Here is a 25,965-nt window from a genome sequence, read left to right as displayed (position 1 = left end):
TCAATCTGAATGTTACCAAAAACTAACAATGTATGGGGAAACAGTGGCATCCAGTCCATCTCCACAGGCAATGGTAAGGCTACTGTGCACTAGTCTTCAACTGGCCAGAGACAGCAGCCCTGATATGCCTCTACCATCACCAGCTGTTTACTGTAAAGTAGCCCTTTGAGTGATGAGTAATGAACAAGGCACAGTGGAATAACTTTTCTTTTGGCAGTGAACAAACCATAGTCATTCACAGAATTGTCGTAACAGTATTCTCTTACCACTCACACTGATTGACTGACTGTAAAAAAGCATGCTACCTACAAATACACACACAAAGACACACACACACACACACACACACACACACACACACACACACACACACACACACACACACACAGCAGAGCACCTCTAAGGCACCCTGGAAAATATCCATTCCCTTAGACTTAGAGGCCTACATGCCAGAAAAAAAATAATAAAATGATGCTAACAAAATAGCATCTGTCAGAATGTCTGGTCCTGGCCTGCCCTGTGAGACACAGTGTCTGAGCACAGTGTGGGACATTTCATGATTCCCAAACAAAGGATTTTAAGAAGAGAGAACTATAAGATTCCTGAAGCATAACTTCCAGCTGGATCAGTCAGAAAAAGTACAGGTCTAATGCGGTAGCCACAAGGAGAAGGAACTTCTGGATAAAGTATAACTCAAACCTCCCTGTGAGAGAAATAGGGTTCACCTATTGGTCTCACTGTCAGAAGTATGAGTTCTGACCAGGGTGGTTTCTGGGTGGAATTTCAGAATTCATGTTGATATAGTCACAGCTGTTTCTTTGTTCGCTGATAGATTGAAAAATTATGCTGAAACAACTTTCTGCAATTCACAAACACATTTTTGCCCCCCCAAACAAATATATATATGCCTGTGCTGAGATAACACAATAGTTGAGAAAGGGAAAACAACACTGTTGCTGAAAGGTGTTTCAGCACAATGCAACCTATCTGTTGGCAGTTGAAGAAACAGCTGTTGATAGATTGACTGCATCCCAGAATCCCAGAGGCTGTATGAAGAGTATCCATGCTCATCTAAGTTACTTTCAGAAGATCTGTGGGCTCTGCTGCTAAATGCAAACCCATATAGCAGAGAGGTGGTAAGGGCTGTACCTCAAAGATCATGGAAGGAGTACACATCACAGCTAACTCACTCATACCAGACAGGTGGTAAGAGCTGTACCTCAGAGATCATGGCAGTAGTACACATCAGAGATAACTCACTCTTACCTGACAGGTAGTAAGGGCTGTAACTCAGAGACCATGAAGGTAGTTCACATCACAGATAACTCATTCTTACCAGACAGGTGGTAATGGCTGTACCTCAGAGACCGTGGAGGTAATACATGTCACACATAACTCACTCTTACCAGACAGGTGGTAATGGCTGTACCGCGGAGACCATGGAGGTAGTACATGTCGCAGATAACTCAGTCTTACCATACAGGTAGTAAGGGCTGTAACTCAGAGACCATGAAGGTAGTTCACATCACAGATAACTCAATCTTACCAGACAGGTGGTAATGCCTGTACCTCAAGGACCATGGAGGTAGTATACATCACAGATAACTTACTCTTAACAGACAGGTAGTAAGGGCTGTACCTCAGAGACCATGAAGGTAGTTCACATCACAGATAACTCATTCTTACCAGACAGGTGGTAATGGCTGTACCTCAGAGACCATGGAGGTAATACATGTCACACATAACTCACTCTTACCAGACAGGTGGTAATGGCTGTACCACAGAGACCATGGAGGTAGTACATGTCACAGATAACTCAGTCTTACCATACAGGTAGTAAGGGCTGTACCTCAGAGACCATGGAGGTAGTACACATCACAGATAACTCACTCATTCCAGACAGGTGGTAATGGCTGTACCTCACAGACTGTGGAGGTAGTACACATTACAGATAACTCACTCTTACCACACAGGTGGTAACAGCTGCACATCAGAGACCGTAGATTTAGTACATGTCACAGATAACGCACTCTTACCAGATAGGTGGTAATGGCTGTACCTTAGAGACCATGGAGGTAGTATACATCACAGATAACTTACTCTTACCAGACAGGTAGTAAGGGCTGTACCTCAGAGACCGTAGATTTAGTACACGTCACAGATAACTCACTCTTACCAGATAGGTGGTAATGGCTGTACCTTAGAGACCATGGAGGTAGTACACGTCACAGATAACTCACTCTTACAAGTATTTATTTACACTGTGACTATTCTGTAGTTTGAATGTGTTTAGTAAGACTTTAAACTGTTCTGAAATTAGTAATATTTAGTGGAACTGTGGTCATTTCTATACCTTTTACAGAAACTTGGTATAGTATATAGCCATTATACATTAGCACTATGGTTTTATAGATTTGAAGAAGCAAATCAGCTGCATACATTTGCTTTGCTTTTTATTGAGAAGGCTGAATGATGAAATTATCTATTGTTTTTTCTATAAAAACAGTAACTTGAAATAGTCTGTCTTAGCAGCAATTGCCTATCATATAAAACACAAAGTAACCTGCAAATACCGAATAACCATATCATAGAGGAAGTATGACTTCTCCAGATTAGTATTTACTAAGGCAAGAGGTATACAGATAGAATAACTCTCACGTGTCAAATGAAATATGACTTTGTACACAAAGTTTATAAAAACAGTAAATTACCGTACAGAAAAATATTATTCCTCCCATAACTTTGGCTGATAGTCTTTAGAGGGGAACAAACTAGCTACAAAAGGTAGGCAACTGTATTTAAAATATCCTTTTATTAATCCAAAAATCCAATTAATTCAATCAACCATCCAGAAATATAAAGACACAACAGCACCAAAGTTCACTCAAGTGTCTTTAATTATATTCTCATTATTACAAAAGAGCATGCCAAGGTATTTCAACATTCAAACCCCTAGGCATAATGTATTGTATTTCAAAATCAAACATGCTTCTAAAGTATTCAAAGATACTACCTTATTTCAACCTCTTGGTAAATTTGTACTACTTAACTTAACAAATCTAAAGCCATCCATTTTCCTTTATGACATGCCTTGACATGTTCTGCTTATGGACTTGGAATTCTTTTCTTATTTCTCATATGTGTTCCTGCATCTGACATTTAACCATCTGTTTGGTCTGTTTAATATACCACAACACAATTACACTAAACTCGATATACTACCATCTTGCCTTATCATGTAAAAAGCTGTTTGATCTTTAAAAAATCTTATTATTAACTGATACTTCTTTACATCTTAAACTTAAAACACATATATTACTACTGTATTGATACATCCCTCTAAAACCTGTATCAGTTATATTATGTGTGGAAAATATCTAAAAGGGCAATATTTCATCCAAATCCGTGGCTCTTTTTTTTTCAGAAGATATAGGATACACAGGTAACTTTCTTCTTAAAATGTTATCAGCAAACAATGGATGCTATTTTTACAACTTCAATTCCTTATGTAGAAATTCTTCAGAATGAACAATTAAGTGCACTACAAAAATTGTAAAGCCTAGAGATTTGTCAGATGATAAAACCTAATGAATTAAGGCAACCAAGATTTTAATTTACTGAACAATGTGTGTAAATCATAAATAAATAATGCAAAAGCATACATAATATTGCTAACAGCTTATACAATTATGCATCACAGAAATTAAAACGTGAACTAAAGGCAAACTATGTAAAAAGGTAGGGAGATAAGTGTGATGAAAGGAAATACTGCCAACACAGCTAGGTGGAATTTTCTAAATAATTATATGTTGTTGGTGAATATCGAAATGATTAATACACAATGCTTGTGTTACAAATGTATTAGAACTGTATGTCATATGTATATCAAACTGCTTATACAGACGTGTGTGTTGAAAAGCTATTTGTAGAGTGCTGTGTTTAAAATGTAACCACAGTGTGCCCTACTGGAAGAGAACAAAATATACCTGCACTATTGTAACTATTCAAATATGTATGCTTAACAGAGAAAACTGGAGTGTTAACCTCAGTTCAGCAAACTTTACAAAAATATCTGAAATTAAATTACTTTATAGTCTAAGCAATAAAGAGGCTATCTATCAAGTTTTCAAAGCAGCTAGAGACATAAGGTCTGTACAGGAAAGCTTTCTGTTTTGTCCTTGGAGTGAACTAATTGCTACTTTTGAAGCATGAAGGAATGCAATTGTTTTATGACTTCTAGCATCTGCCAAATATCTGAGTAAAAGCTCTTGTCTGTATATTTTTACATGTAGATGGTAAATGCTACCAGCGTCTAGCAATGGGTGTTTTGGCCAGGGAATTAGAAGTCAGATGACCAGAAATGATGTAATTCTGCAATCTATCCCAGCAGTAATATTTTAGATATTAATTTGAGAAGTCTCTTAGTGAAACAAAGCATTCTGCATTATGTCTTGGACCTGACAGCAACAAGAAGACCCATTTACCACATCATCTGCCTTGCTCTAATGAAGTAGGTTTCTAGGGAATAGTATAATTCTCTTAGATATAGTCAGGAATATAGCAAAGTATAGTTTAGATGTTTTTCTTTATTTGTGTGAGCCTGTACTGCAATGTTATTTTAAATATATCCTGTGGTTTATTCAGGCATGTCCAAGGGTCAGCTCCCAGTGTTCTCTCCTGTCTATCTGATGAATCTGGGCATCTTGGGGCAATGTAGAAATTGCCTCATGTACACAGACAACCCTCTCCTTCTACCACCCAACACTACAACCTGTGAGAGATGCACTTATCTAGCCAAACTGGAGGTAAAGCTCTCTCCAATCAAGACTGAACTTGACAGTCAAGAGGAGAAGGTAAACACTTGCACCACACCACACTCATCACATAGTCTCACTAAATCTACACCACCAAAATCCACACATAGAAACACAAAAACATTCATGGAGGCTCTCAATAATAATCTGCTCAAGCAACAGCAGAAATGTAAGTAATCTCCACCCCCTCAACACACCCCAAATGACACATAGCCCGCAGACTCAGTGTGCCACTCAACCACAGCCAATAAGGCAAAACAACGTACCCAACACACTAGTCATAGGTGACTCTATAGTCAGGCACACTGATGTCCCACTCACCAGGCTAAACAAGAAGAAGGTTACTGTCAGCCATCTGTCGGGTGCCAGGATCCGCCACATAACCCACGCACTCAGGTCACTCCACAACAAGTACAAATGTGATTTTGTCATTGTCCATGTTGGTGTGAACGACCTGAGACATACCTCCCTGGACTACATGAAAAGAGACATGGAAGAGCTCTCCGATCTAGTAGCCCAGGCAGGTATGACCCTAGCCCTGAGTAGCATTCTGCCATCACCCAGAATGATGCTGAAGTACAAGGACAAAATGATTGACTTCAACAATTGGCTAAGCTTCTGGTGCCATTCTAAAAGGATCCAGTATCTGTCTGCCTGGGATGACGTGGTCGACAGACCACGATGCTTTGCCAGAGATGGCCTGCACATGTCACCCCTGGGATTCCGGATATTGGCTAAGGTTCTTTTCGCCCGTATAGTGCCTTTTTTAGGCAAGGTTCAAATGACAAATTCACCACCATAACAGGAACAGGCAAGCAAAAACTGAGGGTGATGCTACTCAATGCTAGAAGTCTAAATCTCAAAATGCACTCACTCGAGGCACTCCTTAAAATGGAGAACATTGATATCTGTGCAGTGACTGAGACCTGGTTCAAGGCTCCAGAGAGCACCCCTGCACTACCAGGCTATAACTCATACCACACTTTTCAGCCATGTAACCTGGACCGGAACACCAAAGGCGGAGGTGTGTCCATATTCATTAAGGATATCCACACCTCCAGGCTAGTTGGTCAGCATAATGCAGCCAAGGTTATCCAAGTGCAACTAACTCTGGGCAAAACTGCAATCCAAATTGTAGCTTGCTACAGATCACCCACCATGCCCCAGGATTCCTACTCCTCTTTTCTTGATGTACTGGAAAATATTAGGGTTCAACCAAACACCCTAATAATGGCGATTTCAACTACCCCACCATTAACTGGGAAAACTACTCATGTACCAACTCCTTTGCTCAACGCTTTCTAGAATTCATAAACTCCAATGCCCTGGTTCAACTTATCCACACCCCCACTAGGGGCAACAGTATCCTAGATCTAGTCATTACCAATATGAGTGACTGGTGTTCCATACCTGAAGTTAACGCTTCATTGGTCCGATCCGACCACAAGCTAATTACCCTAGATATCCACATCCTGCCTCCATCCCCCATTAAGGAAACCATGGTAAAACATTTCTCTAAAGCCAACTTCATGCTTCTTAAGACAGAAGTGGTGAACTTCATGACACCCATGCAGATGGACAATACAATTACGACTACTGAATCCTACACAATTGCACTTTATAAGCACTTACATGAGTGCATGGATCGTGCTATCCCAAACAGAACCAAGACACTATCCTCCAAAAAAAGGAAGCCAATCTGGTGGTCCCCTGCCATAAACAAACTGTACAACAGAAGGAAGAAACTCTTGCAAAAGAGAGTAAAATCCCACAAGTGGAGGAGCCTCAGTGAGAAGCTGCGATCCCTGATAAAATCCTCCAAAGCTAGTTACAAAAACAAAATCGCCACTGATTCTAAAGACAACCACAAAGCACTCTATAGCTATGTCAAGAATCTCAGTGGCAACACTCAGATCTGCTTTGAGTTACAGCACAATGACACTAAATATACAGATCCAACTGATATTGCCAAAATCCTGGCAGATAGGTTCAGTGCTAACTTTACCCTGCTCTTACCCCCTAAAGACCCCATCTCTATACCGGAAGAATGCAAAGTTCCTGTAATCACGGCTGCACAGGTAAAAACCACATTCTCCAAAGCCAAGGACACAGCATCCATGGGACCAGACAACATCCCAGGCTGCGTTCTACACGAACTACAGAATGAACTGGCACCCCGCCTGAGTACAATGTTCAGTCATAGCCTCACCTTAGGCTTTCTGCCTGCTGAATGGCACACAGCAACGGTTATCCCACTCCACAAGGGGGGAGCCACCACGGACCCTGGGGACTTCCGCCCCATTAGCCTGATGAGCCTGGTCTGCAAGGCCATGGAACGTATCATCATGGAACTTATAAACAAAGACATTGGTAATCTCCAAACTCTGGATCCCACCCAGTTCAGGTTTGTAAAAGGCAAATCATGTCTCCTAAACCTGATAGACTTCTTTGAAGCAGTCACCAAAGCCGTAGACAAGGGTAAGGTGGTTCACACAGCCTATCTAGATCTTGCAAAGGCTTTTGACACCATCCCCCACTCTGGAATTACAGATAAACTCACTAAACTTGGTATAAATCCCTATGTCACAAGATGGGTTGCCAACTGGCTCACTGACAGAACCCACACTGTGAAAGTAGCAGACTCCAAATCCGACTTCAGACCAGTGACAAGTGGAGTACCACAGGGTTCAGTCCTGGGTCCTCTCCTGTTTGGTATCTACTTCTCTGAAGTACAGGCTAACACAGAAGGACTTTGGCTAACAAAGCTCGCAGAGGACTGCAAACTAGGAGCCATAATCGAAACTCCTAACAATGTGGACATCCTACAAACGGGCCTCACTGAGACAGATGCCTGGTGTCAAAGCCATGGCCTCAAGCTCAATGCCAAAAAGTGCATTGTCATTCCCTTTGGTAAAAACTCTGTACCCATGAACTACAACATAGGCGGTAGTATACCTAACACCAAAAGTGTGATAAGAGACCTTGCGACACAGGTGGAAAGTAGTCTCTCCTTTGATAATCACATCACCACAGTAGTCAGGAAATCCTTCTACGTGGCACACCTCATCACAAAAGGTTTCTCATCCAGAACAAAAGAGGTCATTGTTCCCCTCTACTCATCACTCATTAGACCCATTATAGAGTACAATGCCCCTTTTGGTATGTACCTCACAAAACATCTACAACAACTGGAAAGGCCACAGAAATACCTCACAAAGAGGATTACCGGCCTCAAACAGATGCCCTACACAGACCGTCTAAAAAAACTCCAGCTTTACTCCGTCGCATATCGCCTACTCAGAGGTGATCTCTGCCTAACATACAAAGCTATGTCAAACCCAGAGTTGTTGGACATGCTCCACTTAAAGAAATCCCAATCCCTCCGAGCTACATGCTCTAGGGACCTAAACCTTGTCACCACAATAAACAGAACATGCCGGAGGGATAGATTCCTGTCCCAGAGACTTCCCACACTCTGGAATAAACTACCTATTTACATCAAACAAAGCTCCTCATTAACACTCTTCAAGAAAAATCTTGATGACTGCATGGGAAATAGGAAATTCACCCCGGGATCACCTCTTTGGCTCTGCTTGACAGTGGCACAGGAAAATAATTTTCTTGGGTGGCAAAAGCCAGGGTACCTTTTTGACTGGGCTTGTATAGGCCCCATGGTCGATAGACTAGTACCTACCTATGAACCTATGATTTTGGACTCTGATGTCACTGTGCCTATATATTTAGCATTGTCTTGTTCATGATTTACTATTAAATATATTTATACCTTTCATTGTGTGTAGAGATGTTTAGGTTTTGGGAGTACTTACATATTTATTTGATCAAACTGTGTGGACCACTCCTAATAGCCTTGATGTTGGTTAAAATACCATTTGTATTAATATTAATATTAATATTACACAGTAGGATTGGACACCATTTGTTAAGGGCCCTAAAGTAGCTGATAAGGAGTGGCTATTGGCAGTGAAAACTACCTTATAGTCTGGGCAGAAGGGGACATAGCTAGTAAACCTGTGCCAGCCTTTCCCAGGTGTGTGTATGTGTGTGTGTGTGTGTGTGTGTGTGTGTGTGTGTGTAAATCAAACCTCAAAGAATGTGTGTGTCAGCTACTTGGGCAGGGACACGAAGCACTGGTTGGACAGAGAGGGTGCTGGAGGTCTTGGCTCGGTCACTCAGCTGAGATCTCAACATTATAGCTGTGCCAGTGGGGATCTGGAGGAAGAGGGATAAACCAGCCCTGGACTGACTGTGGTCTCTGTGTGCTCTTAAGGGAAATTGCACTTGATGCAGAGAGCTGCATCTGGAAATACTCTATGTGTATTTGTTACCCTCCCAGTGAACATTTCCCCGCTGTTGTCAGTGGGGAGGATTGAGGCTCCATGATTACTGGTCCAGTGGAATGCTGTCACAATATGAATCAAATATAATAATGAAAAATGGAAGATGCTAAAATAAGTTGCAAGGAGCATACAAAACTATGTTGTTTGTAAAAGTCTGCTTTCAAAACATAAGTGTTAAGCCAGAAGATTTGTATCTGAATGTAAAAGTCTGGAGTGCTTCTCCCAGGGCCTCCACTGAAAATGGGTACTGTCCCAGTCAGACTTTCCCAGTAAACAAATGTTAATTAATTAAATAAATAAATACATTAAAAAGAAATTCCAGATTCCCAAAAGCAACACAACCCTCTTAGTGTCAAAAAGAGTTTTGTGAAATATCAACCAAATGAAGACCAGGAGTAAAAAACAACCAGCAAAAAAACACTAGCTGCAATAAATGACAGCAAACACGACATACATACATTTTAGTGCTTTTATCTTTTTTATTAAAACATGCTTCTACTACTACTTTATGTAAAAGAATTTAAATTACAAATTAAAACACATCATCAATAATCGCATGACATATAAAAATAATCAATTTACATTAAATAAATACGTATCTGTCTGCAATTGTTTCCTTTTTAACCTCCTGGCTTTAACAAAACATTTAATATCTATGAATGTATTTAGTCTAGGATGGTAATCTGCATTTAAATTGGCCAATGTTTCTCTTATTTCAGGGTTTATTTTTCAAATCATCCTCCCCCTCCACTGAAATCCACTGGTTCTTGGTCCAATGCATAAAAATGGGACTTTTCATACTGTAAACAAGTAAAGGAGAGTAGTATTGCTGGAAATGAGTTAGTCCTCAAGTCTTGGTGATTACCTTCATGAGGTGGACCCTGTTTTTACAAAATCTCACCAAGATGACAATAATATATATAGGTTGTATTTTTATATACCATATATCATGGGTAGAAGTAGATTCCAAAATAAAAAAGACAGCTGGGTGCACAAGTCCCAGAATAAAAAAGTACCTGATCCTGATATGCACACTGGTGCTAGCATTGGGAAAAAATGACAGTGTAGAATCCTCAAGACACAGAAATATTTCCACAGTGTTGTTAGGCCTGGCTTTTGGGGAAATGCCCCACCTTTTACAGGAAAGTGACAGGCCAAAAAGAAAATAAAGATGACAGAGTAAACTGTTGAGGTTAAGGAAGTAATTATATATTGTTGCTATTATGCAAGAAGCCCAGAATTTCCAGATAGAAGATATTCAAAAAGATTAAGACAGAGATTGATGAAAAGAAAAAAAAATACTTGCAAAAAAAACCCATCAAAAGCTTCAAATGCAAATTTGTGGTCATTAATACGACAGATCCATGAAAAACATTGAATAGACCAGGAAACTTTGAGCCATTTGGAAAAAGAAGTGATTGAAGAAGTCCAAAAATATAAAGAACAAAACCTAAAATTTTTGAAAAGTATAAAAAATAGACATAGACATGGGAAAGAAAAAGAGACCAGATATGGTGTAATATTTATGCAAAGGAGAAAGCCAAAGTAATCAAAATAAAAAGAGCACCTTCAAAGATATTTGAATAGAAATACAGGCAAAGGCACCCAGATGTGAACAATTTCACAGTACAAAAAGGAAGACCACAAAGGGAGAAGACAGAACAGAAGATTAGTAAAGTAGTCATTAAACAAATAGAAGCTGAAGTTATGGAATACCAGCAAAGTGAAGGATTTAGTGTAGAAAGTCTAACACAGGTTATGTCACAACATGATGGAACAATGAGTCCCCAAAGTAAGGAGAAACAGGTGGAACAGGAAATATCTTATCACTTGTCACATGAAGATGCTCTGCAGCCTTCAGCAGAAAACCAGTACAAAAGTTCACTACGAGTTGCACATTTAGGGAAGGAGCAGGAAACAGTATCAACTCTGAAGCAGTCACTGTTGTGGAGTGATAGGCCAGTGAGTTCCCATGTGAAAGAGCAATGGACAACACAGGATACAGCTGAAGAGAATATGTCACAGGAAGATGTTCTGAAACTTTCTGTAGCATGCCCCCAGGAAAGAGAGAGAGGAAAAAGAATGTAGCCTTAGGTTATAAGATCTAAAGAAACAGTTGTTTGATCTAATAGAGATGGGTAGACAGGGCCGGTGTTAGCATTTTGGAGACCGCCAGCAAATGTCAAGTTTGGGGGCCCCCATAGGCACTTCTGTCAAAATATCACCCTGCCACTGCCCCCCCCCCCACAAAAAAGCAGCCTTTTTGTTTATGCCGCAAATGTTTAGGAGTCATATGTACAGACTGACCTGTAGCTACAATGCTCTTACAGTACAACAAGCCTATGTGCCACACTTTGCTCACCCATCCCACAGAAGGACAGTCACAGTTAGTCGTATTTTAACTACAACAATGAAACATAATAGCAAATCTATTTATAGGTCTGGACTTAGGTGAAATGCTGTCTATAGGCTCTAAAGTGTATTTTATTTTTTTGTTTTCTGTTTTACATAATCTTTTCATCCAATGATGGCCTGAACAAAAATTATGATTAAGGAAAGAAATTCAGTGTTGCTGTTCAGCTTAAGTTTTCTTTGCATCCTTTCAGCACACCTTTCCTGACCAAGACAACACAGTAATAACCATTTAGGAAACAACTCAGATAAACCAGATCCCAAGAAGCCATAGGGTTATAGGTGTTCTGGGATGCATTTTAAAACATTTTCCCAACCTTTTAATCCAGTGGTGTCCTAAACAAAAACATGAATAAGAAAAGATTTTCAGTACTTTTCTTTCAAGCAAGACATAACCTGTGCCTATGAAGATATGTGAAGGCTGCCAGCCTAGAATTTTGTTGATAATTCTGTCATTTGTAAATATTAATATAATCCACAGGCTTGTTCTCTTAAATAAGAAAATTGTATTGGATGTTGGACTTCACAAATGTAATCATATTGCACTCTGCTGGAGGAAAGCAGATAAGTCAAGCATTGTATAATTGTTTGATCTCAAAACTCAGAGCCGAGATGTTTGGATGAAGGAATTCTTCCTATTGTTTTTAGACCAGAGTTAATTGCTAGAATTTACATGCAGAATGTTGTTTATTGCAGTGTTTCCTGACCAGGTGCAAGCTTACTAAGAAATGTAAATGTAGAGTTTCTGTTAGCCTGAGAAACCAGAGACTTGCTAAGAATGATGTAATCTAAAAGAAGTCAGAAAGATGTATTATCAATTTCAAGGACTTTCTCATAGACAGGCAGAGAGAGCATTTTGCATTTGTCTTGAGAAAATCCAACTCACCAGCACTCTGCCTGTGCTCTGTGTGTAAGTAGGATCTTAGACTTTAGTGTCTCTCTTAGAAATAGCTAGGATATAGGAAGATTAGTCTAGTTGTTTTCTGTATTGATGTCAGAACTATTCTACTGTATTATTTTAAGCATTTTCCTGTGATCTCTGAACTCTTGACTAGCACTGTGTAATAAGAAGTATTGTGTTGTGTTCTTTATTATTTATTATTAAATATATTTAAACCTTTCAACTGTGGCTATTTTGTGTAGAGATAAGTTAAGTTCTAGAGTACATTGCATGTATATAGTGATACTGGCCAAGCCACTCCAATAAGCCTTAAAATGTTCTGGCCACACTTACTAATTGGATAATAATATTTCACAGTAATAATTGGACACCCTTTGATAAGGGCCTTTTTAGTAGCTGATAAGTAAGGGTCCTGGTGGCAGTGATTACTACCTTATAGCCTGGACAGAAGAGGCATAGCTAGTGGACCTGTGCCAGCCTTCCCCAGGAGTGTCTGTGTGGTTGTATATAAATCATATCTCAAAGTGTGTGTGTGTGTGTGTGTGTGTGTGTGTGTGTGTGTGTGTGTGTGTGTGTTTGTGTGTGTCAGCTATTGGACAGGGACATGAAGCACTCATTGGACAGAGAGAGTGCTAGAAGGACTTGGCATGGGACTCTGGCTAAGGACCCCAGTCTATAGCTGTGCCAGTGGGGAGTCTTATTGGGGATCTGGAGAGAAACAATGACCACACTGTCCTCAGCCCAAACAAAAACCTGTAATGACTTCATAGGTACACCTCTATGGTTAGACTGTAAAGAAAATTAAAGAAGTGACCTCCCCCATAACCTACTGCAGCTTTCTGTACACACACATCTGAGCAGGGTTGGTTTTGGAATGGGTGCAGGTGATAGCAGAGGCAATTATCAGCTTTATCCTAACAGAGTCAGCCCTGTTCAGATTAAAGACTGTAATCAGAAAATTATTATTTTTTTCTCAGTTTTTCCTCAACCAGCAACATCTTTTGTGGGGCCCTCACACAGTCAAGGATGATTAAGGGAGCCCCCTGTATCAATTTATACAGTCTGGGGAGTGAGGGCCACCAGACTCCTTGAAGATGGACATGTCTGAATGTTCTGTCATATATTTTATGCATTACTTTTGAAATATAATTACTTGTTAGCTACAGTTTTCACTGATACCCAGAAGAATAATGTATGTGTCCTGGCATTATTAGGTGTATGCCCAGATAAAAATCAGTGATATTTTTAGAAATACACACACAACATAGCAATACTAGTTTTGCATTTATTTCAGCAAACAGCAATATGTTGTACACCACACTGGTACTGCCACACCATATCAGTGAGTGCTGTTTAGCAGTCGTCAAACAGCAGCAGCTGTAAGTCACTTTAATTTACCTCAGTGAAGAGTAATGCATACCTGTCACTGTCTCTGATGTCACAAACCATCCCTGATTTTGCTCATAATTTTACTAAGTCCTTCATAAAATGTTTGATTTCCTAATGAATCGTTCAGGAATACAGACAGTCAATAATTCCAGGCATCAGAGGTTTATACATCTTATTGTCCAAAACAAATGCATGTTGATGCAAAAGGTGTTATTCTACTAACTTTTTAAAGTAAATTAGAGTAATATTTAAAATGTGTTCTTGATTTTGAGCCTTTATTCTGCTATTACTTTTGGAATTGTGCTGAATTCTTCTGCAAAGAAGTTGAGTATTGTAGTATCTGGTGTTGTACCAGTGTTTATAAAACTCCCTGAAATAAAATAAATAAAAAAAAATCCTTGAAGATCAGAAGCATCAACTCTTCTTAAAATACAAGGTTTGCACTCAAATCAGTCATTCCAGCCTGCTGACCTCTCTACTGCTTACTTTGCTTATGTTCATTATCAGCTTTATCCTAGCATGGTCATACCATAACCATGTTCAGGTTAAAGAGCTTAATCAGGAAATCAATACATTTTTCCTAATTTTTCCTATCCATAAGCTGCTTTTGTGGGCCCCCACACAGTCAAGGATGATTAAGGGGCCCCCTTTGCAGCCACAGGTATTGTACGTATCTAAGGTTGGCTATATTATTGGTTTTAGTGGAGAGGATGTCCACCAAGCAGGATTTAACTAAGCCAGAGGCACTATGTCAGTGCTCAAATATTTAATGGGATTGTGAAACCTATTAATTGATAAAACATTGTTACTATAACCAGAGATATCTTTGAATTTTAAAGGCGATATAAATAAGAGTTATTAACAACCTGATGTATTAAGTATACAACATTGCTGTACTACTTTTTGTTAGTTTGACAAACATGTTACAAAATATCAAAATACGATATTTTACTGTGGTTGGGGGCCCCCTCAAGAACAGGGGGACCCCAGCGACCGCAGAGTTTGCTGGTGCCTAAGGCCAGCTACTTGGATAGACCTCTTAAAACTGATGAAAGAAATAGATGACAGAAAGTCTATAAAACCAGAAATGTTAGAAGTGTGTTAAAACAGATGAACACAGTAATCAGGACTGTTAACTAAAATTCATACAATATAATAGAATTAATATATTACTGTGCTGCTAAATTAACAACAGGCAAAGTGTTATCGCAAAAATACAGAACAATAAGGGAAAGGAATGGAAGAAATCAAAAGTTATCATGGAAACATTAAATAGACAAAACGATGAAGCAGTTAAGACAAGAAGTGTCACTGTTAGAACAGTATAGAAGAGGGGATAGATAAAAAATACTTAGAAAGACAGAGCTGATAAAAGCAATGCACTGTATCAGAACAGACAAGTATCTGCTGTATAATATTGCAAATAATAAACTGAAGACACCAGCACATGCAGAAAAACTTAGAAGATAAGCAGATAAATATAAAGGAAAAGTCAAAATAACCAGTTCATTGATGATCCAAAAAAGTTTTATAGAGAACTGGGAAATAAAGCAAAAGGAATAGAAACACCACCAAAAAAAAAAAAAGAATTAGACACATTTTGGAAACGTATCTACGAAGACCCAGTGGGACAATAAAAATACTGAATGGATATAAGAAATTAAAGAAAAACAGCAAGAAGTTCAACTATACAGGATATGAAATGGGATGAGGTAACAGTCAGAGAAATTGAAACAAAATTAAGAAAAACTCTTAATTGGTAAGCCCCAGGTCCAGATGCAGTACCTGACTTTTGGCTAAAAGTATTAATATATTCATAAGGGTCTATATTGAATGTTTGACCATTCAAAATTCTGAGTCTCATATGGTCAACACCATATGATGGGATTTTTGAATGTTCGAACATTGTAACGGAGATCTCCGTACAACATGGAATGGGGAGATTTCCCATTTCTGCACTGTAGTGTGACCCTGGAGTTGGTATATTTAAAGAGAGGGGGGTGTGGGGGGTGCAGGGGGGCTGGCCCCCCTCCTTAGAGCATTCAGGTAGGTGTTTTGAGTAGTTTATTTATTTTTTTATTAGATATTCAAACTTTTGAAAGTTCAGACATATGGTGTCGACGATATGATAGTCGAACTTTCACACGTTCGCTTATCTAATATAGATCCTATTTATATTAACCTTTTGTCCTGAGTAAGAACAACTTATATGCACATCATGAATAGACATAAACATGGTTAACAACAGGGAAAAACAATACTCCTCCTTAAAAGTGAACCTGCAAGCTGCTGTCCTAAAAACTATAGACCAATAACTTGCCTTCTGATGATGTATAAATATATACTGGAATTGATGCCAACAGAATTTATAGTAATTTAGAAAAAAACTCAGTCATAGCAATAGAACAAAAGGGTAATGAAAGAATGTCTTATGGAACAAAGGATCATTTGTTGTTAGATAAAGTCACTGTGGAGAATTGTTAAAAGGGAAGAAGCTAAGTATGGCATGGACAGATTACAAAAAAGCATTTGACAGCATCCCAAATTCATGGATAAAGGAGTGCTTACAGATGTGTAAGATACTCCCTGCACTGATCAATTATATTTATTTATTTATTTATTTTATTTATTTTACATTTGTTAACCAGAGGTGTCTGACTGAGCCGAAAAGGCCCTTTTTCAGCCGAGGCCCGGGGAGAAAATCTCCTCAAAGAAAAATTACAGACACATTTAGTTATTTAGACATGATCAGTATGCACACAAATTACAAGAGACATGTTTTTACAGTGGTATGCAGCACATAAACAGTTACAGTGGAGAGAACAAACAAAAAAATATTAATTTTAAAAATAAATGTAATTAATAGATTTGTGGTGTACAGCTGAAATTTGGAACATAAGTAGAATACATACATAGTACACAGGTATAGTACATACATTGTAGATTAGCTAGTGTTTGTGAGTAAGATTGAAAACTATTATCAAGTGCTCTAGATTTAGTATGTATATGTTATCCACTTTCACTAGCCTGGGGAGCAATCATGGCACTGCCAACTTTGCTTGAGATGTTGCCTGATGAGGTCTTTAAAGGAGGCTTTGGATGATGTGTTTTGAATGCTAGTAGGGACATAGTTCCATTTGTTAGCCACTGAACTACTATATAGTGCATCTCCAAAGCTATTGTAGCTGTTGGTGACTTCTAGTAGTAGTTTGCTTGATGATCTAAGAGGCCTTTTGGTTGAGTGATGTTGTACTAGGTTTTTGAGGGCAGGACACTTATTGGGGAGGTAATAAATAGAATGACAGAGGCAGAGCTGATTGTAGGTTAGGAGGTTGGGCAGTTCAAGCCAGTGGAGCTGTCTCAAAGCAGTACAGTGATGAGTTCTATATGAGCAATTTGCAGCAAAGCGGGCAATTCTGTTATAGCAGGCTTACATTTTGCTTAGTTCAGTTTTGTTGAGATTAGTCAGAATGGAAGATGCATTAGAGTAGGGAGGATAGAAGTTGGGAGTGAGCAATGGCTGATCTGGTGTTGTTGTTAAGAAATGGTTTGATATGGTAGAGTGATCCCAGTTTGGCATGTAGGTTTTTAATAGTTAAGTTGAGATGACTATCAAATTTTAGGTGGGAGTCTATGGTTATTCCCAGTAGCTTAGCCTGTGCCACTGGAGCAATTGGAGTAGCATTTGTGGAATAGATAGTGAATTGACTGTTAGTTTTTTTGTTAGAACTGGTTATAATCATAAGCTAAGTTTTCTTTGGATTGAGGATAAGGTGGGCTTTGGTAAGGTAGTTTTCAACGTCAATTAAGGTGACCATGAAACAATGTCTACTTAAAAGATCAGGTCATAGTTACAGTTTGGCTCACAGACAACAAAAAGGTGTAAAGACTTCTCATCTTCTTTTTGTGGATGATTTAAAGCTGTATAGTACATCAGATGAGGAGCTGAAAGTACAACTGCAATTGGTCAACACTTTCTCAGATGATATAAGAATGTCATTTGGTCTTGATAAATGTGCTAAAGCAGCATTTAAAGCAGGAGAGCTACAGCACCAAGAAAATATTAGTTTGGGACAAGTATGTGATATAAAAGAACGTAAGTAGCAGGGAGTGTTTAAATATTTTGAACTGATAAAGGACTGACAAGAAAACAAGAACAAATGCAAGCAAAACTCATTAAGGAATATTTTAGAAGACTAAAATTAATACTAAAAACAGCCTTGACATCTGGGAACAAAGTCCAAGCTATAAACCATTGTCCTTTGCCTGTTGTAACTTACAGTTTTGTGGTGATTGACCCCAAAAGGTACTGGATCAGTTGGACAGGAAAACAAGAAAAATACTTCTCGTTCATCAAATGATATATAAAAATCAGCTTATACCAAAATTGTGTATATTCCTCATTCTGAAGACAGTATGGGCCTCCTCTAAATTGATTACATGTATAGATCTGCAATCATAGGACTGTATATGCATCTGCTGACTTTATGTAAAAAGCAAAGTGAGGCCGATGCCAATAAGGAGATGAAACAGATATCAAACAGATACCAAACCAAACTTCCAGATACTGACCAACTCCAAAAAACCTCAGGAAAGACTCTGTAACCACCTTTTTCACGAACACTGCTTTATTGTTTGACCTAGGTTTCGTCCTTACGAACTTCCTCAGAATACAGTCTATCATTCTACTTCACTTTTTTATACAATACTGATTATTCAATAATCATGCAATTATTAACCTAATTTCCCGCCATACATTCTTAAAAGGGAAATGGCATTGTTTAAAACTTTGTCATTTAAATACAACACATATTAATACATTACTATCTCTTATGCACTTTAACAAATTAATGTATACAATTATATACTTAAAATTAACTTTCCAAAATATCCAAATGATCAATTTATGAATTATATATATATATACTTGTTCTACCAAATTACCAAAAATTCATGTGAATGATATATTATCCTATATATGATAATATTGTTCTATATGTATACCATATGAATATACTTATTGGAACTTTAATGTTGTTAAATGTTCCTGTATGGATAACTTATGTACCATGAATTCTATTATAAAATTTATGATAGAAATATATATGTATATGTATGCTACTAGTATATATAATTATAAGCAATAGACTTAACTATATTACAATGGAATATTTGATGTGCTTGTATCTAGTTTAATACAATTAATGTATAAATATTATTATATGTATAAAAAATGCAACCTGTTGATTTTTAATTTCATAATATATATATGTTCATAATTGATTCCAATAATTTGATCTTGTTATTTCATTTTAATTGTATAAGTTGTAAATATAATACATTGTATATAGTTGTGATATATCATGCATTATATATTCTATTTAATTTTAATACTGGCATAATAGTCATATATTCATTTATACCCGGAGGTATACATGAATTAAGTAAAATTTGCCATTTTAATTCTTCCATATCCAAGTGATATATGGTTGTCCTTCCTTGTAAATCTTGTTTAATTTGAGTTACAACCATACATTTAAAAGTATGATCTTTATATTCCATAATGTGTCTTGCTAAAGCATTACTGTTTTTCTGATGCTGAATGTCCAATAAATGTTCTTTAATTCGTTCTCTAAATTTTCTTTTCGTTTTTCCCACGTAAAATGCCTTACACTGTTGACACAAGGCTATGTATACTATATTAATTGTTTGACAATTATAATGTCCATGTATTTTTATATTGCATTCATTAATCATAATATTAGTACCTGTTTCATGAATATAACTACATGTCCTACATGTTCCACATCTAAAATTTCCTTTCCTTGCACTTGTATATTGTCCAGTATTTCTTTTGTTTTCTAATATATTTTTAAAGGAAGGACTCTTTTTATATACAAATTTTATTATTCCAAAAAATATTTGTCTCCCAATTATGTCATTGACAAAGAAATCCCAATTTCTCTTTATAATGTGTTCTATATCTTTGGAACAATCATCAAATTTAATGATATACAATGGGATGTTGTTATAAGATTGTTCATCCATTGTATCTTCATTTTGTATTGATATTGCACCAGTTTTCACCAGCATCTGCTGACTTTACCATATCCAAACAGAGTGAAAGTTTTAAAACATGAGGAGAAAATTATAAGATGATTTCCCTGTTTACTTTAGCAGATGCATATCAGTGTCAAGTGGGAATGGAAATCATACCAGAAGTAGACAAAAACAGGCAGGAAGTGAATGTTCCAGAAAAAAAAAAAAAGAAAAAATATAAGGAGAAGGATCAGATGAGAAGGCAATAAATGTGGAAAAGGTATAAATATAGTTGCAAGTACAGAAAACTCCAGGAATAACCTCTTGCCAATCAGGGTCTGATGCAGGAATGGTTAAGGATCGGTAAATTTAAAGAAAAAGATAAAAGGTTAATATTAGCGGCCCAGGTTAGTAGACTATGCACATGTTGGGTTACAAGATCCATTGAACACGTGGGGAAACAGACAAATGCAGGTTCTATAAAACAGAGCTGGAAACAGTAGCACATCTTGGTGTTGGGTGTGATGGACTAATGGCAGAGGTCCTGTATACTGAAAGGTATAATAATGTGACAAAACTGTGGCATTGGAGATTGTGCAAACATTACAAAAGTGATGTAGTTTAGAAGCACTTGAAACATAAGCCACAAAACATTATAGAGAATGATGAAGTTTATATCACATGGGATCAATCATTACCCCACAGTTCAAAAATAGATGTGAGAAAAACAGACATAGTAGTCCATGAAAAGAAGACAAAAGTAGCATTGATCACTGAAATTGCTACACCCAGTGATAGTGGTATCTTATGTACAGAGAGAGAGAGACACACACACAAAGTCATAAAATACCAGGATTTGTAGGCAGAAACAAGGGCAATGTGAAAGAAGGATACCCAGACAGTTCCAATAGTAGTAGGAGGAGTGGGCCTCTTAAAAAAAACAGTCATATTTAGCTATGCTACTGATACATGTAACTCTGTATGAATTGCAGAAGGAGTCAGTTTTGGGCACATAGTGGTTACTGCAAAGAGTACTTTTGGCTAACATCAAAGACTGAAACAATACTAATTTCATGAACTTTAATCATACTTTGATTTAGGAATGCGGTCCAATCCCATCAAGGTATTAGAAACCCCAAAGAGTTGGAGAAATTCAACCAATATGATAAGCATCCTAAAGTATGTTTGTATAGAGCATTGTTAACATTTTTGTTTTTCATAGCATAGTCATGTTCTTCTATTCTTTTATATAAATTCCTAGTAGTCATACCTACATAATGTACAGGATGACCAGAACACAATACAATATGCATGACTCCTAGGGGCTGCAAGTGTATCATCCTTTGACAACAAGGGTCCTGTTTAGATGGAGTAAAAAATTAAAAGGACCCTCACAAGTGAACCTAAACATGCCACTGCTATCACATTTATAGATGCCACTCTCCTTACGAGTTAAAGGGAGGATAATGATAGGATTGTCCATATGTAACACGTTTTTCAAATGCTTTTTTATTTTGTAAACAAACCTGGGTCAATTACCAATTATGTTAACAGTGGTATTCCCCCTGAAGAATTTCCAATTGTCTTCTATAAGGTTCCTTATAATAACTGTCAACAGACATCTCTGAAGAAAAGGACCTGTCGCATGGAGATGTAGAAAATGATTTTTAATTACATCTTTTAGTAAGATAGAAGGGAATTTAATATCTTTACAGGTGTTAAGTCCTTGAGTTAAGAACAATAGATGGCCCCGTTTGTAGTCTCATTCTATAAACAAATCCACATTAAAATCTAGTTCTTCCCCAAATTCTACAACATTGGTGACCAACCCAAAATACATATAATTTATCCCCTAGGAATATTTTTATTTATTTATTTATTTGACATTTGTTAACCGGGTTGGTCCAACTGAGCCAGGAGCCCATTTTCAGTGGAGACCCAAGGAGAAAAGCTCCAGTCCAGAAACAATTACAATACATAAGCACATTTACAGTACATAAGCTACAATACATTACAGAAGAGAAGCATAACATTTCCTGCAATGCATTAGAGTAGTGAAGCATAAACATTTTTTTAGTACAACAAGAATAAAACTGTGGGTTGTATATAGATCATACAGCAATATAACTTTTTATAATACATAGATGTTGTTTTAAAATGATATAATGCTAATATAGGGCAGGGAATTTAAAGTAGAGCAAAAAAAATATACATAATATATGCATGTGATGTAGAGCTCAAGCTAATGAGTGTAATTCATTTAGTGAGAGTGTGTGTAAAGAGAGACAAAACTAAGATATGGTGGCATGAGAGGTGTATGTAGTAAGAGGGATAATACATTAGTGTAGCGGGGGTTAGGTAGGGTCCTGACAGGGGTAAGACTTGGTGCTAAATGGGTGAAGTCTAAGTTCCTTTTTGAAGTGTTTTGGGTAGGGAATGGATCTTATATGTAAAGGGAGTTTATTCCAGATTTGGGCTACAGTACATTTATATAGCAGTTTACCAACATTTTTGTTAGGTTGCTAAATATCTAGGAGTTGCTGGTTGAATGTGCTGAGAGGACGAGTGGAGGTCTAAGAGGATACAAGGGAGGAGAGGGATGGGCAGGTGGATTGTTGGGGTAGTAGAGTGTGTGTGATTTGAAATCATGATAGTAGGAGCAGTTGGGGGAATACCAGCCATTGAAGAGAGATGAGTGCAAGGCAGTGGTGGGAGTTGTATGGAGAGCTGGTGGCAAATGTAGCTATGTTGTGGTATGTTTGTTGGAGTTTAGATAAGTTGTAGTCTGTATGTTAGTTAGGATTGGGGCCGCATGGAGGAGGGAGGTAAGGAGGAGAGCATGTGCCAGGGAGATTCTAGCATTTAAAGTAAGGAATTTTCTGCTTCCATAGAGTAGTCCCAGTTTTTGGTGTTTTTTTTTAATACTTTGAAGGATAGGCAAGTTAAATTTTAGTTCATCGTCTATGATGGTACCCAAGAGCTTAGTGTGGGATTCAGGTTTAATGGTGGTCTTGTCTGAGGATGTGATGGCAAAGGATGATTTATTATTAGGGAAAAAATGAGAGAGAAGAAGCAGGACTTTGTTTTTTTGGGGGTTTAAGATGAGCTGATTATCAGACAGACACTTCTATAGATAAAAAGGAGTCTTGGGTATGAGCATGGAGGTCTGAGATATTGTTGAAAATGGTGATGAGTGTGGAGTCATCAGCATATTGAATAAGGGAGGATTGTTTGCAAGCTGTGTGGAGATCATTGGTAAAAATATTGAACAGGAGGGGGCCCAGGATGGAACCCTGGGGTACTCCAGATGTGATGGGAACAGAGGGGGAGCAGGAGGTGAGCCATCTGACAGATTGTTGCCTATTGGAGAGATAGCTAGAAAACCAGTTAAGGGAGGGAGCAGAGAAATTGAGGTTAGTAAGTTTAGATAAAATAATAGGGTGAGAGACAGTGTCAAAGGCTTTTGAAAGGTCAAGGAAAAGACAAGATACAAGTTGGTTGCTATCTCTGGCCTCAGCTACTGTATGAGCAAATAATAAGAGTGCTGCTGCAGTACTATAGCTTGGCCAAAATCCATGTTGTGTTGGTGTTAGAAGGTTTTCCTGGAAGAGAAAATTGAGCAACTGAGTATGAATGCTTTTCTTGATATAGAGGCAATGATAATTGCTAAAATAGAGAGAACTATTACAAGTGCTTTTCATATAAACTGTGCAATCAAAACACTTCTCTTTTCTGTTCATCTAAATGGTATAGTCATATCCAAAAACTTAACTGTCAATCCTTTTTTGCTCATAGTAAACTTCAAAAACAATTTACTCTTATATTCAGTTGTTCAATAAATAAAAATGGTCTAATTCAGTTCCCTTCCACAAAAAGGTAAAAGAAAACATATTCACAAATCTTTATAGAATAATACTTTGTTAAATAAAGAAATTATGGGTAGCACCAATACCCTAAGACCAAATCAGCAAGAGAAGGGGCAATAGTAGCTCCACTGCAACTCCTTTGACCTGTTGATAGTACTGAGAATTAAAAATGAAGCAATGTGTTCTAAAATTAAGTTCCAATGAAATATATAATGTACTGACCTTCAGACTTGATCACTCAGTCCAAAAAGTAATGTGACTTCTAACAAATTCAATGATGGCACTTCTCTTTGTGTATGTGAGGGGAAAACCATGCACAGGTAGAAGCACAGGGGGGACCTCCCAGTGATATAGATGCTGATGCCATGTGACAGGGGGCATCATTATGGCAATCTATAAATGACCCTGCCAAGGCAGGCTGTGAGGCTGTGAACAGTACCAACAGCAGGGAATTTAGGCAGGGAGAGGATCACTGATAGTGTCCCTTCTCTGTAATCCACTCATTTTTGGAAGGGAATTATGGCCTCTGATTTGGACATGCATGATTTTTATCCCACTTTCATCCCTTGTAAATCCCACTCAGCAGGGATCTGCTCCAGTGCATGCCACAGATCACAGTCAGTAGATGTCAAGTTCCCTGAAATCTTGTCCACGAATATCCTGTCTCTGAAAATCACAAATAGAAGGAAAGATAAGATGCACTATTATTGAGTAATATACACACCATTAATGGATATAGCTTAACAGTAAGAATGTGGGTGCAACTCTTGTTGTGCAAACACAATTACTAAATCACACATGTCAGCGGACCTGATATCACCTCCTACATGAATACTGGGACACAGATCACATGCCTTGGCCAAGTCCAATAAAACATGCATAAGCCATACTGGCAAACTCCTATAGTGGAATCTGCACGGTTTGCATTGAGTTAGAGCTCAGCTACTAGATGAAGTCACCTTTCCAGCCTGCTGGTCTTGGTCTGCCTAGAAGACCTGAGGACCATAACTGGAATACATCTTCCTGAGACCACCAGCCCAGTTTGCCAATCAAGAGGTACTATCCCCATTTCTCTTGCAATACTGAACAGACTGTTAACTACGAGACTTGTACTATATTCAGCACATTCAGCATGTCCAGCCATATATCATACACTCATACCACCTTGCCACCAAAGAACTCTTTAATTATCACAGTGACATCTTTAACAGAAATCAATCAAATCTCAGCAGTGGCACCTGATGATGTTAATTGAGAGCAGACCACTTGAGCAATGTAGCCCTCCCCAACACCTTGCCACCAGATGGTTTGTCAGAACCTATTTGAGGCTATTAAAATTAATTTCTGTATGGCTTCCCTAAATTCCTCTCATATATTGGTTTTGATTTTGTCAAGTTCTATAGCTGCTGTCTTCCTTGTGTCTTGGTATCTGCCAGACAAATCGAGTGTCCCATTCATTGTTCTGAATTGTTGCCAAAAAATGCCAAATCATCACCAATGGAAACAACACAAACAATACTTTTTGTAGTGGGCAATCCCTTCTGAATGCACTATACAATGAAGTAAGGTAATATACACTACACATTTAAAATAAAAAATAAAAAATAAGCACCCGGATAGCCGTTTTACCCGAACAGAGTTTATTTAGACACAGCAGACACTCAAAATTAACGCTGACACATCAATACACAGTACGTTTTCATCCATAACTTCCTCAGAATAATAACAAGCTTACAAACTCAGCAATATATAACACAGCCCATCCTCAATAATTATTTAATACCAACCAATAGTTGAACATCAATTGTAAAACAATTAGTTTAAAGTGCTACCCCAGAACCACTTGATACAAATATATATGGTTTGCAAATACACATACTAAAACTGAACTAAAATGCTAAAGGATTTTAAAACACATATTTCATGTACATTTGATCTAAGTCATTAAAACAAATAGTTTAAGAATTCCTTAACTCTAAATTCTGATTTAAGACACATATAAACATGTATAAATAAATGTGTGTGTATACATAAAGTAGTGTGCTACTAGTCTAAGTAGAAAATGCATCCTCTTGGATTATAAAGCTAATGTATGTTATAGTAAAACTAAAAGATGGTAAATAGATAAAAATATGTAAAAAGTTATATAAAATATATAAGATACCTACACATCAAGACACTATACT

The sequence above is a fragment of the Protopterus annectens genome, chromosome 13.part0 (assembly GCF_019279795.1).
Source record: "Protopterus annectens isolate FY-2018-M chromosome 13.part0, PAN1.0, whole genome shotgun sequence".
Classification (NCBI taxonomy): Eukaryota; Metazoa; Chordata; order Ceratodontiformes; family Protopteridae; genus Protopterus; species Protopterus annectens.
This window is presented reverse-complemented; position numbering follows the sequence as displayed.